Source organism: Brienomyrus brachyistius, chromosome 9 (assembly GCF_023856365.1).
Source record: "Brienomyrus brachyistius isolate T26 chromosome 9, BBRACH_0.4, whole genome shotgun sequence".
NCBI lineage: Eukaryota > Metazoa > Chordata > Actinopteri > Osteoglossiformes > Mormyridae > Brienomyrus > Brienomyrus brachyistius.
Window position 1 is genome coordinate 27,953,951 of NC_064541.1, and position 18,162 is coordinate 27,972,112.

Below are 18,162 nucleotides of genomic sequence, written 5' to 3' on the forward strand. Positions count from 1 at the left end.
GCAGACGAAAAGGAGGAGGATGAATGAACATAAAAGGACATTTATTTTATTCTCTCCATCACTGAATTCTCTTCAGTGAGGAATATAGCGAAGGGGGAGGGGGGGGGGGAGAACAAGGTTAATCAAGGATTTTCTCCATCATCAGGGAACGGCCTGCGAATTTCTGTCCTGGGTGTCATTGCAACTCTGTTCCGCTGTGAGTGTGCGTGTGCATCAGTCAGTCTGTGCATGCTCTTCTGTGCTTTTGTGATGATTCCCTTGATTTTTTTGGAAGGTGGGGGGTGATGCTGAGTGTGTGCAGGGGGGGAGGGGGGGTATTCACTCTATGCCGCACGAGGGATTTCACAGGATGCACTGGTCACAGACCTTGACTGTGTCTTTTCCCCCCGTAGCACCTTTTTCCCTGTTGTGGGGGGGGCTCCGACGGCTCTCCCCATTGGTATTCCACCGACCGTTTCTCCGAATCCCTGTCTGCTTCTGTTCGGGATGAAATCACAGTGCCGGAATTGTGTTTGCCCGTGGAGCAGGAACTGAGCTGGGTGAGTGCCCCCACTCTCTTTATCGCTCGCCCCCATTCCCCCCCCCATTCTTTGTCATTCCTCCACCATCAGATGCATCACCAGTGTTTTTCAGGCTTTTCTCAATTTCATTCACGCATCAGCCATTTTCCTCTCGCCCAGTCTCCGCCTCACCCATCCTCCCTGCCAGGGAGCCCCATGACCAATGCCAATCAGTTTTGATGTATTGATTAGCAACCTACATATAACTGCTTGAGATTTTGTTCCCCCCGTTAATTGGATCCTCGTCACCGTCCTCATCATTCCCCTCCCCCTCTTTTTTCTGTCTCCGTCTGTCAGTCCTCGTCACATTTCATTAGAAATTAAGCTTCTGTAAAATTTTGGGGAGTCCTCTCGATGTGTGTGTGTCTGTGTGTGTATGCCAGTGATTATCGGCCATGCATTGGATTCTGCTCTTTTGGCCTTGATCGGTTTTGAGTTGTGTAGCTGAGTGAGGATCAGATGCACATTTTTAATTTTTATTCCTTAGTGGTATCTTTATAGTCCGACAATGGAAAAACAATATGAGAGATAGCAAGTTTCCCATCATCTGGGAAAAATCCCAATTGATACATGTAGAGGATCAAAGAAGAACTCCACGCTGACCCCCCACAACACCCTCACGTGTCCTGACCCACTCACTTCCTGGCGAATCTGCTTCTTCTGCTTTGACGCACCACTTTTGCTGAGAATTTGCGCCCAAAAAAAAGCCGATAAGCCATGAGTGCTTACAATGACATTTCAGCAATCCCAAGTGCTCGCTCAAGGAGTTCAGCTTTAGATCACCTTCAGCCTCAATTTGAGGGTGAACAGTGCAGGTAAGGACACTAATCTAATCCCTGCTTGCGTTCCTCAATATGCAACGTAGTATCGGTTTGGGCTAAGGGGAGACGGTGGACCGAACAAAGAAAGACCTGAGGAAAATGACTAAATCAGCGGCGATGACACAGATTCCACAGTCTTGTACATTTATTCCAGCACCTCCTGTTCTCTCTATTCCCACAGGGTCCATGCCCCCATGTGCGGCTTCTCCACTGCAGGACCTCTTCCAGGGGCCACGCTTCCCACCATGGGTCCTAGCTGCCACATGCTAGACAGCAGCATCCACCAAGATCGCCATATTTCATTCGACACCTGCCAGACGAGAACCAAAGGATTCATGCTGGTTTTGGATCAAGTCAAAGTTGGACTAGTCGGCTACTCGCAAAGGGCCAGAATTTGACCTGGTCTGATGCAAATTCATCTGGCTTATTGAAAAGTTAACTTGAATTTAGGCTTTGGTCCACTTCTAGAATCTGAAGAACCAGTCGATGCCAGAAAGGACTGGAGGTGCACAGATGAGGGTTTGGGTCACGTTACCTTCTGCCTCTTGGATTGGAATCCCTAGCTCAAGTGACCCAAGGCCCCCTTTTTCATTTGTGTCTGGTGATGGACCTGACATGAAGGAGACACAACACCAGAGATACCCAGCCTGAGGATGTCGGAATGGATTTATGGGGAATGGCTGAGTCTTTCACCTGCAGTCTTCTCAAAGACTGTTGGAGTTTCTATGTTTTGATCTAATAATTTTGGAGATTTGATTATAAGCACCACCGAGAAACTGGAGCCTCCCCTGAAATCTCTGGCTTTTTGATTTTGATCAGAGATACCATATAAACTGTAGAAATTTTTTAACCCTTAACCATCCGGAGTGGAGTAAATCTTGATGCAAGATCCTTTATCTGTTACATTTCTCTGATAAAGTGGAATAGGGGGAGGACCGGGGACGTTGCTGAATAATGAGCAGTGGAGCATAAATGGGGGAGGGAAGAGACACCTGACAGCACAGGTGGAGAGGGAGGTCGAAAAGCAAGATTATACCCAAAGGCCATAGGTTCTTGTTTCGTGAATCCCTTCAGAATTACAGGTGGAATGTTATTGTGATGGACCAGGCAAGGGGCAGCATTCCAGTCGGCGGGCAGTTAGAGTCAAATCGAGATGCCTGCCTGATGCCATTACTAGGATGAACCACACTTGTGAGATCAGCCATCATTGTCGTTCCAGGCAGTGAGCACAAGAAGGCTGTAATCGGCTCTAACGACGGGCGCTTGCTGATGGACGCCTGGGTCGTTGCTGCAATCAGGGCTGATTAAGAGGATTCGGATGCATATTCTGGTGTGTTTCCCAGGTACAGATACGCAACGCGACTGCTTCTGGAAGTGTGCGGTCCGGGGGGGGGAGGGGGGAGCGGGACTGAGAAAAAGAGAGAACAGGTGGTGGGAATAGACACCTTCATCTGTTTTTGATTTTGTTCTGTGTGTGTGTCTATGTTTTCCTCCCTTTCTTCATCGCGACACAAGATTGTGATTGAATGCTGGCTTTGAATAAGCGAGAGAGGCCTGCGACCGCCACAAAGGGAGAGACGTGGACGGGGCGAGTGTGAGGGGAGGCGAGAGAAGGGCCTTTTTTGCCTCAAAACCGCGTTTTTTTTCCCCCTGTTGCAGTCTGTGAGGTGCTCTGTCACTCTGTCCCTGTCGCTGATCTGTGAAAGAGAGAGCCAGCGTTCCTCGCACTCTTCCTCGGCTTCTCTCCTTTTATTGCTCCCCAGCTGCAGACCTTTTTCCCCCCTCACACTTTTTTAAACAAAGGAATATTGTTCAATCAGAGGTTAAACCCAGGAATCTGCCATTTCTAAAGTGAACCATCAGCACCCCCCCCCCCACTCTTAAAAAATAAATTAAATTAAAATCTTTTGGAATCCTTGTCCACCCCTGCTCTCTACATTCAAACTGCACTCCCACATCTGCTCCCCCAGCTTGGATATTGTGTCCCCCTGGATCCTGTTCACATGTCTGCCAGGGCTGCGTTGACTGGATACCACACTGACTTATGGAAAAAGGCATCTAGTATCGTCTGATTCATTCTGTGAGTATGCCTCTTTTGTGTAGCCGTGTGTCTGCGTGAGTGTGTCTTATCATGCGTCTCCAGTGCTACTGTGGTCCCTTTACATTGCTCTTAAATTGTTAAGTTCCCTGCCCTCTCTGTCAGATTGCTATATTTCATATTTGTGTGTCTCTTTCTGCCTTTCTTTGTCTCTTTGCCTATGTAATATATATCTATTTAATATATCTATTTTATATATATATATATATATATATATATATATATATATATGAGAGAGAGAGAGAGAGAGAGAGAGAGAGAGATGTGTGTGTGTGTGTGTGTGTGTGTGTGTGTGTGTGAGCATGCAGCAGGAATGCAACAACAGTATTGTGGGCTGGGGTTTATACTTTGAAGTGTGTATGTGAGTTTGTATGAATGTGTGGACGTCCGCATGATGTCATAATGCCGATGTATGTTGCCACGGCGAATATTTGTGTACAAGCTATCGGGTTGTCTGGGGTACGTGGCTGTTTGTGAATGCCGCCGTCCGTGATTTTTATCTGCAGTTTCCGTAGCCTGTTCAATTCCGGCATCGTCAGGCTTTCGCTCGTCGTGCTCTTGACCGTCGAAAGTTGAATGCTGTTCCCTGTGACATTAATGAAGCATAATTGTTCTTAATTAAGGAAATCATTTACCTACTGACACCTAGAAACCTGGATCTACGGCCGTACATATGATTTTGTGCATCGGAAATGCATTAATATATGGTGTCATAATGCTCTTTAATGACAGAGAACTGAGATAAAAAGACTATTACAGGAAACTCCCTCATCTGCTATAAAAACAAATTCAATCAAGATAGTGTCTTTATGCAGACCATTGAACTGTGCCTAACGCCATTACACAAGCAACTGCTGCTGGTCTCTGGGAGAAAATCTTTGGGGTTAATGCACAGCAAAATATCTCTGATGGGTTTACTGGCAAAGTCTTATCCGATTGTGCTGGCCCACGAATTAAGGTTACTAATAATGCGATTATTGCCAAAGTACCATGACAACACTTTTCATTGTTATATGAAAGCAAATGAAGGGACAAGCGTCATTTATCTGTCTGGGCTGATTTATTATGTTTGGTCTGTGCTAAAGATGTGCTGTAGGTCAAATCTAATGCTATTTTCCATTTTGTTGGTAAATTACCCGTTATGGTATTTTAGCGTTTGAGCATTGTATCGAGGTGTGGTCCTTACTTTGAGAGACAGGCTAATAATATCCTTCACTGGGAGATTTGTTTTTCAACTGTGATGTTAAATGAAGCACAGAGTGATTTGCTTGATCCATCAATACTTGTAACAGCTGTGGAATAAATCGTGACCAGAGTATGCACCTGTAGCTCCTGGTGACTGGTGTTGCGTTCTTCCACTGTTAATTAAAAAAATATATAAAAATTAGCTCAGCTCGAAAAATCCCTGGCATGCTTCTCTGTGAAGCCTAGCCCTAAATCGGGATGTGAAAGGGAGCCCTTTTACCCACCAACAATGCTGCATGTATACCTGAATAACAGGGGGGATGACGGGGTAGATTCCTTGTTCTCGAATGAAATTAAGGAAACTGCATATATTGAAGAGACCCTGGCTTGCAGGGATAAGGGGACCGGCTGTAGGACATTACACTCCACGCTTTAGAGTAATGACTGCAGATGTAATAAAGGTGATTAATTAATGAAACCTGAGGCTGGAAAATATGTTCAGAGCCAGAATACATCCACAGGCTCCTAACGAGGATCCGTTTGGCTCGTACATGGTGGAACTCAAATAAAAGATCTGGAGGAAGCGCATGGACTTTCAAGGCATTGTTGGCAAGTCTGGGCCACAATTTTTATGGCTGATATTTCATCGAATCATTTGTGGTTAATGTGATGAATGCACAATGACGTGAGGAAGTGTACCTTCTCATTGTATGGTATTTTGCAGCCAATCACTGCTATTCAAATATCACCTGACCCACAAACTAAGTTGCATCGGCAATCACAGATTGAAATTGTCATCTAAAGAAAAATGACCAAAGTGGTCATGGATGATGTAGGATGGTGATTTTAGTTCATTGGTGTTCAGTTACGAATAAATCAGTCGCTTCCTATATATTGGTGTCACGGTGGACAATTTGTCCTACTAAAGAAGCTTAATCTGCATTGGTTTTATAATGAGGGTGGACATGGTCTATATTTCTAACTCATGCATCATCTGTGACTTAAATAAGCAAATGAAAATCTTTGATCGCGACGCCGCCTGCTTGCAGAGCTGGGCTGGGCTGGGCTGCTGAGTCCAACAGACATTGTTCGGAAGCCATTATTGAGTGCACCTGCCGCTTGCCCTCTGGGCCTCGGCACACTGTGTACAGAAGCCACACCTTGACAATATCATGGCCACAACGCTGTCATTTATTGGGACTATGACAGTGCAGTTTGTCCAAACAAATTGGCTGTATGTGTTTTTTGCCTTAAGCAGGTTGGTGACAGTATGTGCCCTGTGATGGACTGACATTGCATCCAGGGTGTCACCAACCTAAGGGGATAACCTTCACTCTCAGCAGCCCCATACAGGATAAGCAGTGATGGAAGGCGGATGGATACTCCATATATTGAGAGTATGATGCGTGAGACGAATTGGTGAATATTATTTAAAGATGAATATGTGACTCCATATGGGGATTATTCTGGAACAAGAAGCTAATGAATAAGATCAAAACGCATGTCGATGTTTTTTAACAAATGGGCTTGTGCCCAGAATGCGCCACATTTAAATCTCTGGAGGGGAATCCGGTGCAGAGTCTTTGAGCGACGTGACTGAAAGTGCCGCGGACACAGTCTCAGCGGACGAAAAATACCGGCTAAGGAAGCGGGAATTATCAGAGTGCAGAGGTGATTTTCCAGTACAGGAAGATCTGAGACGACGCAAGGATGTTTTGAAGAACGGCTAATGGATAACTGGAGATGAAGAGCTTCTGAGTAGCTTTTCATGCTTCTAGCAAGGGGGGAACAAAAGATAAGGACTGATGACCTTGACCTCAAAATTAGCAACAATACATAAGCGGGGTGTCTAAATGCATCGTGTAATCACAACAAATCTATTTTGAGTGAAGCCTGTGTGTATGTACCTGTGCCTATTCTGGGTATAATATGTATCTATACTTTTGTAAACAACATTGTGGGTATAGCAAGTACCTTTGTACACTATTGTAAGGGTAAACCGTATATATGTGTAAATACTGTTCTGAGTGTCATACATATTGTGAGTGTATTCCATCTCTGTATGCATTATTGTGAGGTTAGTCTGTTTTTCTGTTTAGGCTACTATGAATGCAGTCCATACTTTAGTATAGATTGTGTGATAGATATTGTGAGGATAGTCTACAAGCTTATATATGGTGTTCTGAAAGTGGTCTGTTCCCCTATATAGACTATTATGAGTGTAGGTTGTATTTCTATAGACTGTTATGAAGACAGTATATAAGCTTATATATTCTGTTCTGAGAGGAGTCTGTTCCTCTGTACAGACTGTTGTGAGTACATTCTGTATCTTTGTATACACTATGGAGATGGTAGTCTGAAGCTTTTTATACACTATTGAGATGGTAGTGTGTACTTTTGTATACACTACTGAGACAGTAGTCTGTCCCTTTGTATACAATATTCAGTCAGTAGTCGTAACCTTTTTATATACCACTGAGATGATAGTCTGTCCTGTTGTATACACTGTTGAGATGGTAGTCTGTACAATGGAGTACACAATACGGCAGTACTGCTCCTTCAGTGGAGCCTGCTCTGTGGCGTATGCTGAGTGTACGGTATGGGTATTGATTTCAAAAGGAGCTGCTGAGAAGCTGAGAGGTTATTATGGGATGGCGCTCGTGGAGGATGTGGGTTTTGATATGAGGGTATCTAGGCTTGAAATCCTGAGAGGGACACTGCTGTCTTCCTCTTCAATTTTAACCAAAATTGCTGAAGCTAATATTGACTGGTACATAGTTTAAAATTGCGCACTGTGTAAGTTTCTCCGGAGAGAGGTGTCTGCTAAGCAAACAGACGATAATAGTAGCCAGGCGGTGCGCAGAGAGCTTCTAGATCACCGCCTATTGTGCTGAGGATTGTGTTAGCTTGCGGATTACACAGCCAGGGGAAGGACATGGTGAGCATTATGATGCTTGGCCTTGGTACACCTTACGCTGCGGCATGGTCACTGCGCGTCACTGTGCTCTCATGTTCTGGCTGAATGATGTGACCCTCTAGGTCAGGCACCTAGCAGAGCGATGCGATGTGAGCCCCGCCAGGCCGTGTCAATAGTGGCTGAGCACCCGTGTAAGCGAGAGTGTCCAGTAGCAGTCTCCCTGGGAGGGCACGCTTGAGTGCCGCTCGGCGCTTCAGAATCTCCGTGTTTTCTGTAGGGAGAAAGAACAACAGCAACTGAATGGGAATGTTATGGAGGAGCCTTAACATTTCCTAAGGTTGCTGGCTTGAGCGTCCGCTTGGGAGATGGTGGACGTTCGCACTCCAAACAATATCACGCCAGGATTGGTCGTAAGTTCCATTAGTTTGACTCGGTTCGGCTGATGAACCCTCGTTCCATGTTCGTTTCAGGAAGGCTCCAAGGAGGGGTGCAGAATTTGATAGGGTAGAGACTTGTTCAAAGTCTGGTTCCAAACATTAAGGATCAGCACTGCATTGTGTTCCACTGACTGTAACTGGGTGGGCTGGAGAAAAGGGGTCAAGCTTGCTGAGATGGACAGTAGGGTGGAGGAAGAAGAGACGAGTATCAGCCAGATGCCATTTGTTACTTGCCTGGGTCTTGAGTGGATTTCTCACCTTCCAGCAGCAAAACAATCTCCAGTGATCCTCCTGTATCCTCTGGGCTGAATCCAGATGTAGGAACTGGACGTGGTGTCACTATACTGGCCTTCTCAAGGCCGGGGGGGGAGGGGGCTGGACAAATCCCGCCCGTAGGGGCCATAGCCGGTTCCCATGGGAACATGGCATCTTCTTCACTGGGGGAAGAGGGCGGGGTTGTCGATCTGCTGTCTCCAAGCAAAAGGGATGCTGTTGGGGTATTGTGCCCACTCAGATGAAAGCACACCTGGTGGAGATGCTGGGTGGAGGAGGTGGCGGGGGCCCAGCTGCAGCTGGAGGGGCACCTTAGGAAGGCTCCGGCCACACTGCACTTTGAAGCGGCACTGATTGGCACTGCATCAATAAACATGAGGGATGCTTGCTCCGGAGCAAATTAGGCGAATCATAACACGCGGCACTCAGCCCTGAGCCGCATTCGGAGCGGCCCAGACGGCCAGCGATATGGCGGAGAGCACGGGCTTGAAAAGGACCCTTTAAAGGGCCATACTCAGCGAGACACCGAATCTACGCTAGTCGAGGAGTGACGCTGCATGTACGCACCGTGTTAAGTCCTCGGTGACTCAGTTTGCCCATTTATTTAACGGTGTTCGGAAGCAGCAGCTAAGACCCAAACATCTGCCAACGAACATACATTAGATCTGAAGAAGAGAGCGAATACTGTTGAGGGTGTTTACCTCAAATGTAAAATTGAATGTAAAACTATTCATTCAATTGTTATTAATCCAACTATTAATCTGAATTCAATCTGCAGTAATATCTCTTGCAAAATGGTGTTAGCTGATACCTCTAACTCTTCTTTTCCTGAGCTTCAGATCTAGAAGCATCTCAAATACGTATCGTGCCTGTTATTTTAATTAGCTTTGAATTAATAATAAAATGACTTTTCTTAATGACAGTAATCTAAGAGACCTTATTTAATGAGTTATTAAACATCAGTAGTTATAATTTCTCCATGCCTGTTTATCTCCATCAAATCTAACACTATATGAATCATTTAATTCCCCCAGTACGCCCTGCCTGGTGTTTTTCACTCTACTGTACTTTGACACCAGTTATGCTTTTTGGTTCCACCTGCTATGCGTGGATTTTGTTTTATATAACCGTGTATAACCGTACTGCTGAAAATGAGGAGTCTGGCTTCCTGTGAGACTGTCTTACTCTCTCTTTTCTTCTCTCTCTCGCTCGTTTGATCACTCCTGTATCCAGATCTTTCCCATATCTAATCTCACCCCTCCTTCCATATCAGGGTGTCGGAATCTCTTCTCCATCTCTCTGCTCTCTCCTAGTTACTCCAACGTCGAAAATGTTCTCCGTTCGAGGTTTTTCTTCACGTTTTTATCCCCCCATCCTCTGTTTCTCAGTCCCCTCTGCCACATTTGTGTTGTCGCTATCTCTTTCGCCCATCGCTTTCCCTCTTCACCTGCCTCCCTTTTCCTTCTTCTTTCCCGACAGCTTCCGAAACTCCATTTCCCTTCCTCTTGTGAGGAGTTATGGAAGTGGAAACCGGTAAATTGCAACGCTGTAGTGTAGCAACACGAATGCATGAGTAAGTCAGGAGTTTATGGAAAACTTCCCTTGTGACATTAACCCTGTTTTGGAGTATAAGCCTATTTGGACTGTCACCTACCATTTTCCCCCTTCTCCTTTAATCCCCCTTTACATTTCATTAAATATATTTATGTCTCACTGCACGTGAGAAAACGGATTAGTGCCTATGCGCATTTCTCTTCTCCCTGTGGTTGGTTTACAGATTTTATCCACTTATCCACTTTTCAACCAATCGCAGAGTGACAGAAAACATAATTTTGCATCATCGCTAATTACAGCAGACTACAAAGAAAGGATACCCATATACAAGGACATAAGTTATCCTAGGGGCTGGATCCTGGGAGTGACCTCAGGAAGCTCAGAGCACATCCCTGAACACACTTATGGTTGAACTCCTACCTTGGTACCATCTTTATCCCGAAGGCGATCCTTCTAAAATAGCCATTATGATGCTATATGAGCCAGTTTGGTATAATGAGTCCAGAGTAACTGGTTCCTGCTGATTTTCCTAGTTTATGTAAAATCCCTGGGTCGCTACTGCTGTTTCACCACTGGGCCCTTGAGCAAGAGCCTTAACCCCAGTTGTTCCAGAGAATGGCTGAGCCTGCTGTACATCATTTTGGATGAAAGCGACTGCTAAAAAAATAGATGAAAATGTAAAATTATATAGAAATGATCCCTTGGTTTATGTTCAAATGTAGAAACGTATAGACACTTTGATCAGCTCCGTCTCTAATCCTCCTCCTTTCTGGGTCCATCAGCCTGACCACCTTAGCAGCACATGTACCAGCTAATGGGCCAATATAAATGTCCTTTAGGAAGGGGATGCAAAAAGGGGATTAAGCCCGCTGGCGTGTAGCAGAATGTGGGCTTGGCTGCCAGAGAGTGCTGGGAGCACATCAGCAGTCGCGTCGCACACTCGGCTCTGAAAGGACTCTAAGCCCACGCAGGTCTGGACCAAGATCTCAGCTGGATGTGTGATTAGGAGGAGGGCAAATCGTTGGTCTGTTCTTCACGAGCCCGTGGGCCTTGGTGGTACCTCAAACGGGTGACGCCATCTCTGCATGGCGACAAACACGTGATTAGACTTCAGCTCACGGCACAGTGAAAACAGCATTGTTGTACTGGGCTGAACAAATAATTACTGAGAATGAAAACGGTTTGACATTAAATATTTACAGTTAATATAATTAGTGGTAATGAAAATGGCTTTTAGTGGCATGGAAGGAGTCTCTGGATTATCTGAGCTAGACTTGTGTTAGCGCAAAGCTACCTGCTTTGGAGGAATGATGGTGTTGCTTTTTTTCAGCAGGGCTTTGCTTCGTTTTGCTTTGTGTATCTCGAACTCGTGGATCAGTAGTTAGCCTTGTAGCGGCGTGCACGCAGGGCTGTTGGTTTGTATCCCAGCCTTGGGCTCAGTACATGTGGGGTTCCTCTGGGTCCTTCCTTCATGGCATAGGCTAAGGTTCTCTGAATTTACCCTTTCCATTTCTGTGCCCTGGGCTGAGATGTACTCCAGGCACATTTCAGGTTTATTCTATATGAAATGCAAGGATCTGTCTTTGTGTGTGTGTGTGTGTGTGTGTGTTTGTGTGTGTTTCAGATTTACTTAAATGTCTTTCACTGCTTTCCTCTCCTATAATTGCAAAGTGTGATAGTCATTCTCGAAGCTACCTGCCCATCACTGCTATGTTTGCTGCTAAGCAAACACCCCAGGGCTACCAAAGCCTCCCGCCACCCCCCACCCCCAGTTTTTCAAACCAACAGTCTGGTCTCAAGTTTGGTGACTTAACTGCTGCTTTAAGTGCTAAAACTGGGGCGTATCGAAAGGCAGAGACCGTGCAATCAAAGACAACCGTTTTTCTTTTGTTCACCTGCTGGAACTCTAATGCAATTTCATAATATCAAAGGGAAGATAATTCCACGAATGGCTACAGAGGTAAAGGACAATAGGTCTCAGCAGTGCAGGACCGCTGCCCCGGGGGGGCATAAGGAACTAACGAACTCCATGCCATCGATGAGGGACGTGGACCACATTGCGGATGGGACATCAAATCCTCAGAGGCAGCAGTTGGCAGTGAAGGAGTACCTTGCGTTTTCGATGGCCCATTTTATCAGAAAGCGATTTAGCATTCACGGCAGCGTCGGCTACAGGTCACATGGGCTTCACGGCCCAATTACAAGCCCTCAGGTATGAGAAGCTGAGCTGAGCGGCGATAAGGCAGGTTGCTACTGGATTGTTTTATTTTTTTCTTTCTTGGTTGTGGTAGTGGCATGTTTGTGTTGGTTTTAAATCCGTTTTGAGCCATTTATACTTGTAGTTTAATCTCCACTGTCGATTCTTCCTAGCATCCATTATGGTGCTGAGATGTTAATGTTAAAAAATCGTAAGAGTCTGGTGTCCGAATTAATGAAGAGACAGACAAATAAATCGCATCTTTATCTGAGCAAAGGATCTTGGAAGCATTGGTGCTCTTCCAGCGTTCCTTAGAATGCTCCTCAACAATGGAGCTGTTAGTCCTAATTCAGAGCTAGGGACACATACGAGAATGAGGTCTGAATTGAAACAAACCCCTAAGGAAGCTCTGTACACTGAGTCCTGTCAACAGTCCCTGCTCAGGAAGAGGAGCCAGTGATCATGTGTTTTTTCCAGCTGGTGGCGGGCAGCAGTGGTAGAGCCAGAGGCGAGGGCAGGAAGCGACTGACGGGGCGAGGGGCAGATTTGGCGAGAGGTCGATTCCAGGTGTCATAAGGCAGGGTCCGAACCCTGAAGGATGGCTTGGGAGGGGGGCGATCCAGCGACGTTTGCTGTTTAACATGCAGTCGACAGCTGAGCTCTGAGGAAATGGAGAAGCTGTCGGGAGTGCGGCCCTATCAGCAGGGCCTTCAATTAACCCTTGTGTGCTTTGATTATCGCAATTAGCTCTCCTGTTTTCGTGTCACTTGTTGCTATCCCCATCAATACAGTGGGTGCTGACAGGAGAGGAGCCACTCTCGCCCAGCGCAGACGATTTTATTGTCCGCCAGTCTTCCCCTGGAGTCTTTCCAGGGGTCGTCATGCCAGAATCGGCCCTGCGATTGAGCTGAATCGAACTCAGGATGTTTTCTCTGACAGGAATTGTGATCCTGCCTGCCGCAGGAGCTCAAACATTGGCTTTTGACATGAAAGCACTCCACACTAATTCCCCCCTCCCTCCTTCTTTTATTCCGTGTGTGAGAGGACCTTTTGACTATTTCCTGTGAACAGGCACGGTCATAGCCAGTCTTATGTAGGACCCACGAGCAACATGACGGGATACCGGAGTCGGCAGTCCAGGGGGCGGAGCTACATGCTGCCACGACGGCATGTAAGGAGTGTTGATTGTGTCTTACGCTGACCCTAATTAGATACCGGCATTTCGCCTAAGCCTCAGCAGCAGCATCACAAGGAAAAGGATAAAAATGCGACGCTGCCCCCATGTGTTACGCATCCCATCACGTTCGCCCCAACACTTCATTAAAATTTAATTTGGATGTTAAACCGCCTGAAAGGAGAAATCAGCTCGGAACAGGATTTAAAAACAAAAGGGCTCTTTATGATATTAACCCTTGTGTCAGAAGGTAGTTTATCGTGACGCACTTGCATATTCATGACGCGGCTTTGTAATTGCAGTAATTGTTAAGTTACCTTTCAGAGAGCCGATTAAGCTGCAGGGGCAACCTTGAGTAATTAAAATCGGGGTGGTGGGACACGGCCTGTGCCTGCAGATAAAGCGACTCGCAGCCATTGTCTCTCCGCATTAAGCAGGAGAGACCAGCACACATGCAGGAGCTCTTTCCATCTCAATCTCAAACGAATGTGTCAAGTACCGGAGCTTCTCCTGCCATGTGGCTCCTTTTGCTGCCCCCCCACCCCCATCACCACCCCAAGGCAGTTTTATTTATGGTTGTGGGAGTCTTACAGTGCTGACCTTTCCGTTAGTCTCTCCCTAAACTTCTATCTCCGTTCTCCTCTTCTTTTGATAATAGTAGTATAATCCCTCATTTTTATTATCTGTTTTTCTGCCAGTCGTCCCTTACAGGTTTTTCCGTTCTCTAGGAGGATTCTAGGCCCACAGCGGCCACACCGAGTGCGGACATTTTGCTTTTTTGGAGGAAAATGTGGCAGCTTTGGAGTGTAATGGGTGTTTGACAAGTACAGACATTTTCTAATGGATGTAGTAAAGGTCCATTGAAGTCGACAGTGATGTTGAACTCGCAGCTTTGCTTTTATTTTAATCCCACGATTTCGCCTTTAATGGCGAGTGGCCGTGAATTGTCGAGTCGCCTTAATTGCGGCCAAATCGCCGGCTTTCACAGATGTGCTGAAGCGGACAGGCGGCCAATCGACGAGGAGATCATAATCACGGTCATTAGGGGGCCCCACATCACGGATCCTACTTAAAATAGACATCTGTTGGCACGGCCCGGAGGGGGGTCAGAGATGAACCAGAACAAGTGTGTGAAATTTACCGCTCTGGTCCTGCATTTGGCTCCCTTTTCGTTTACGCGATTAAATCTCACGTTGTAAACCCAGCAAATATATGGGGCAGGGTGACGACTTTTAAGATGCTCTGCTCCTATCCCTCTACCGCTGCCGCCGCGGATTCGTCAATCAGTCTCAGCTTTTCCGAAAGGCGAAAGCAGTAAATCTGCCTCTTATTTTGCCGCCGTAAAGTCCGATGCGGCCACTTTGTGCACTCTATTAAAGCGTATTTAGAAGGGAGCGGATACAGGCCTGTCTCAGCCCTGAGAGGCTGATCCAGAAACAGCAGCAGCTCATTTCTGATGTGTTAACCAACTCCCGGCCATTTTGGTCTATTATGCAATGCTTTTATGAGCTGCTACCTGTGTACAGTGCATGCATTGGTGTGTACGTGCACCCTGCTAACGTCGCAGCGGCGTTATGCAACGCCTTGCAGCGAACCCATTTTTCACGGTCAATTACTACCGAAATAGCCCGGGTGACGCTTCAACAGGTCCTTTGTTTGTCTTTTCATCTAATCGCTGCAGAGTGCACTTATGAGCCGAAAAATCCGGGGTCCATTTTTGCCTCCATTCTCGCTTCTGCTTTGCAGGGATTTTGATGGCTAAAGTGCCGTTTCACATGCTTGGCCTGCTTACTGCCCCTGAGAGCTTCCTGGGCCCGAGCCTGGAAATTACCACAGTCCTCCATCTCCAACCTGGATGCGGTCAGGAAGGATATTAGGGTGTGAATTGGAAAGGGCACCGCGGCGCTCTCCGAGCCGTAAGGAACATGCGGGTTCGACGTCCCTTGGGCGTTCCTGCTGCTAACACCGCAGCGCGAGGGCACTGGCCAGGTGCCGTCTATGCTAATGGCCGTCTGTAGGGTGTTTTCGGCTAGGCCGTGGTTCTCCTCTCTCTGCTGTTACATGCCCATGCTCGGCATGGCTGCCCTGTGTGACCCACGCTCCCGGTCCTCCGGATCAAGCGACTGCGCTTGACCTGCCGGTGGACAGTTAAAGCTCCTGTGTTTTTGCAGGTGTCTCTGCACCTCACCACTCCGTTAGAGTGAGACCTGCCTCTTCATCCGGTGCGACTCGTCCTGGCAGTGTCTGCGAGCCCGTGGTGTCTGCAGCATAAACGATGGCCTTACACTCTCACTATATGAAGCATGTTGTTTAGTCACTTAATAATATGGAAATAATTAGGGCATAACAGGGGAAGTAGGCCACTGGTACCCTTTATTGCCAAATATGGATGAATATATCATGTCCTGCAGCACTCTACAGATAAAATATGGAACATGTTGTCAATGTCTTTGTGCTGGCTATGGTGCAGTTATATCAGAAGATTATAGCTCGACTGCATCTTTGACGTGAGGTCAGATTGAGCGTCTTATCTTTTGTGGTCATTAATGATTCCACTCCTGGCTAAACTCCCCCACCAGTTGTCTTGATCTGAACATCTAACTGCCCCCCCCCAAGAATAAATGACCAGCAATTAAATCCAGGCTCTCAAAATGGCCGCCATAGGTGCTAGGCAGGGTGAAAGGTGCCTTTGTGGTCATTTCATGGCAAGAGCGAGCAGCCAGTGGCGCTGCAGAGGTACTCTATCTTCTGTGAAGCACAGGAGAATGAGAACCTTCCTGGTCCTCCATCAAGTCCATGGTGTGAGCAGGATCAAGCCTCCAGATATGACTTGAAATGAGAGCGGTCCAGAACTCCCAGCAAGTCATAACAGACCTCATAATAAAATGAAATTTAATGCCATGCTCAACATTTTTAGGGGACCCCCAAGAGTCACTGCTGAGATGGAAAACTGTTGCCGGTGGTCGACGGAGACAAAGATTTAATGGGGGACCCAACAAAGGCATTCAGGTCAATGGTGGGTGTAGGTCAGTCTTTGTCAGAGATTTAACAGAAATTAAATTACGGGAAGAAATCTCTTGTGTCACATCCGTTGAGTCAGGTGGCCTACGGGAGTCCCCAGAGTACCATGATGGGACATGATGGACATGATTTTGCATGTGTCTTGAGCTTAAGGTCATGTGTCAGTTGTGTCTTTTATTTGGCCTGTGGCATTAGTTGTGTCCATTGGCCTGGCATCCGAGACACTATACCAGTGTTTAGACGTGCGGCTCTCCATTGTCTGTCCATATGTCCATATCTTGCACCGATATGATGGTCGTACGTACATTTAACACATGGGCTGTGCATCTGCGTTGCTGATATGTTGATTTAACGTTGGCATGTTAAGCTATTATCGTGGACAGTCACTCTATTCCTGAAGCGGCAATTAAATATAGAACTCTTCACTTCCCACTCCCTCGCTCCATCTCTCTCCCACACTCCACATCTCCGAGCCTCATCTCACTCCTACTCCCACTCTTTCTGTGTGTTTATATCTCCGCTTTCAACTTCATTCCGCACTTTTGATCCGTCTCTCTTTATATTTTTGCTGTAGTCTAATTGTTCTGCAGTCTTGTCTCCTGTTTGTGTTTTGCTGTCCTTGAAGGGCTGTACGGTGTCTCAGTGGCCAGGCTTGTGGCCTCGCGCTTCCACAGTTGCTTGATCCTTTGCCCCGTTTGTGTTTAAGCGCGTGAGAGTACGCTTGCCCTGCCGTACTCTGACCCCCCCCCCCCCCCCCCTTCTTGGGTATTCCCCACCCTGTGCCCGGTCCTACCTGGCACAGGCTCCTGCCTCACTGAGATCTTGTATTGGATGCATGGCTATGCAAGATGGACGGATGTGTTGTCCATGCTTTAGCCTCGACCTTCCCGTCTTCTTTTTTCTTGTCTTTACTCCCCCCTTCTAACCCCCCCACAAATGCTATATGACCAGTTTCCCACCTGTTACCTCTTTTAGTACTTTTAGTATTGATTTGCGTACTTGGTTGACAGCTGGAGTACACTGATGATTTTATCCTGAGGGTGGTGGATTTGACAATATGTCACCTGGGAAATCTGTGGCTGGTGTGAAATGCGTGTAGATTCATACCCAGTAGACACAGACACACACGCACGCACACACATACACACACACACAGATGTAATAATTACACAGACGCGCTCGCACACAGATGTAATACGAATATATTGCACTCCCTGATATGACTCATTGAGCTACGAAACAAGGCTTTGCAAATCCCCCTCTGAATTTGTGCAAATTAGTAAATATGCAGTCACTCTGCTGTTTGGAGATTCTCGCTGTCATATGGTTTTCTCTGTAATGATAAACCATGAGAGGGATGAACAACCCCGGGCCCTAGCTTGCCATACTTTAGTGTTTTCGAATGTTCTTTGTACATGCATGTGCACACGCGACACGCACAGGCCAAACAGATGTCGCTGTGTCCATTCACACCAAGACGCCACTGTGTCATTCGAGTCCGTCCGAGTGCCTCATTCCATAGAAACATTGAACGCTGATGTGGATTATCGCAGCTAAGAGCCACTCGGTAGCATAAATGAAATGTGAATGGGGAATCCAGTGGGGGGTGTTGATTGAGCAGGAGCCACGGGGGGGTCTCACACATATTTCCGCGATGCCGGCTGCATACTGGCACGCACAGGAATGCTCTCTGCCATGACGGCCAGTCTTTCTCCTCTCATGCCCGACGTTCTTCAGTGCAGTAGGCGGCACTGTGACCCAAACGTTTACAGCTGCAGTAGCGGGTGCCGGAGTTACGCAACGGCAAGTAGGAGCCCCGGAGCCTCTCCTGGGCATCGCCCCCGGACTCTGACCACCCCCCAGTCCCTCGTTTACCTGCTTTTTGGTTCTCTCTCCCTCCCCATCCCTTCCTGTTTTTGCTCGCC

At 46.9% G+C, this 18,162-nt stretch overlaps 1 protein-coding gene across 4 annotated transcripts in view; it reads left to right on the forward strand.

Moving 5' to 3' along the window:
- The first annotated feature begins 403 nt into the window (after positions 1–403).
- grik5 (glutamate receptor, ionotropic, kainate 5) overlaps positions 404–18,162 on the forward strand; it is a 38,011-nt gene continuing 20,252 nt past the window's right edge. For 2 of the 4 annotated variants that reach the window (XM_049026738.1, XM_049026741.1), the window contains exons 1-2: positions 404–539; positions 1,563–3,461. The gene's annotated coding sequence lies outside the window, so the exon portion shown is untranslated. Of the gene's footprint in view, positions 540–1,562; positions 3,462–13,130; positions 13,214–18,162 lie in introns of those variants that run through there. The other 2 variants (XM_049026739.1, XM_049026740.1) reach the window with 2 other exon arrangements.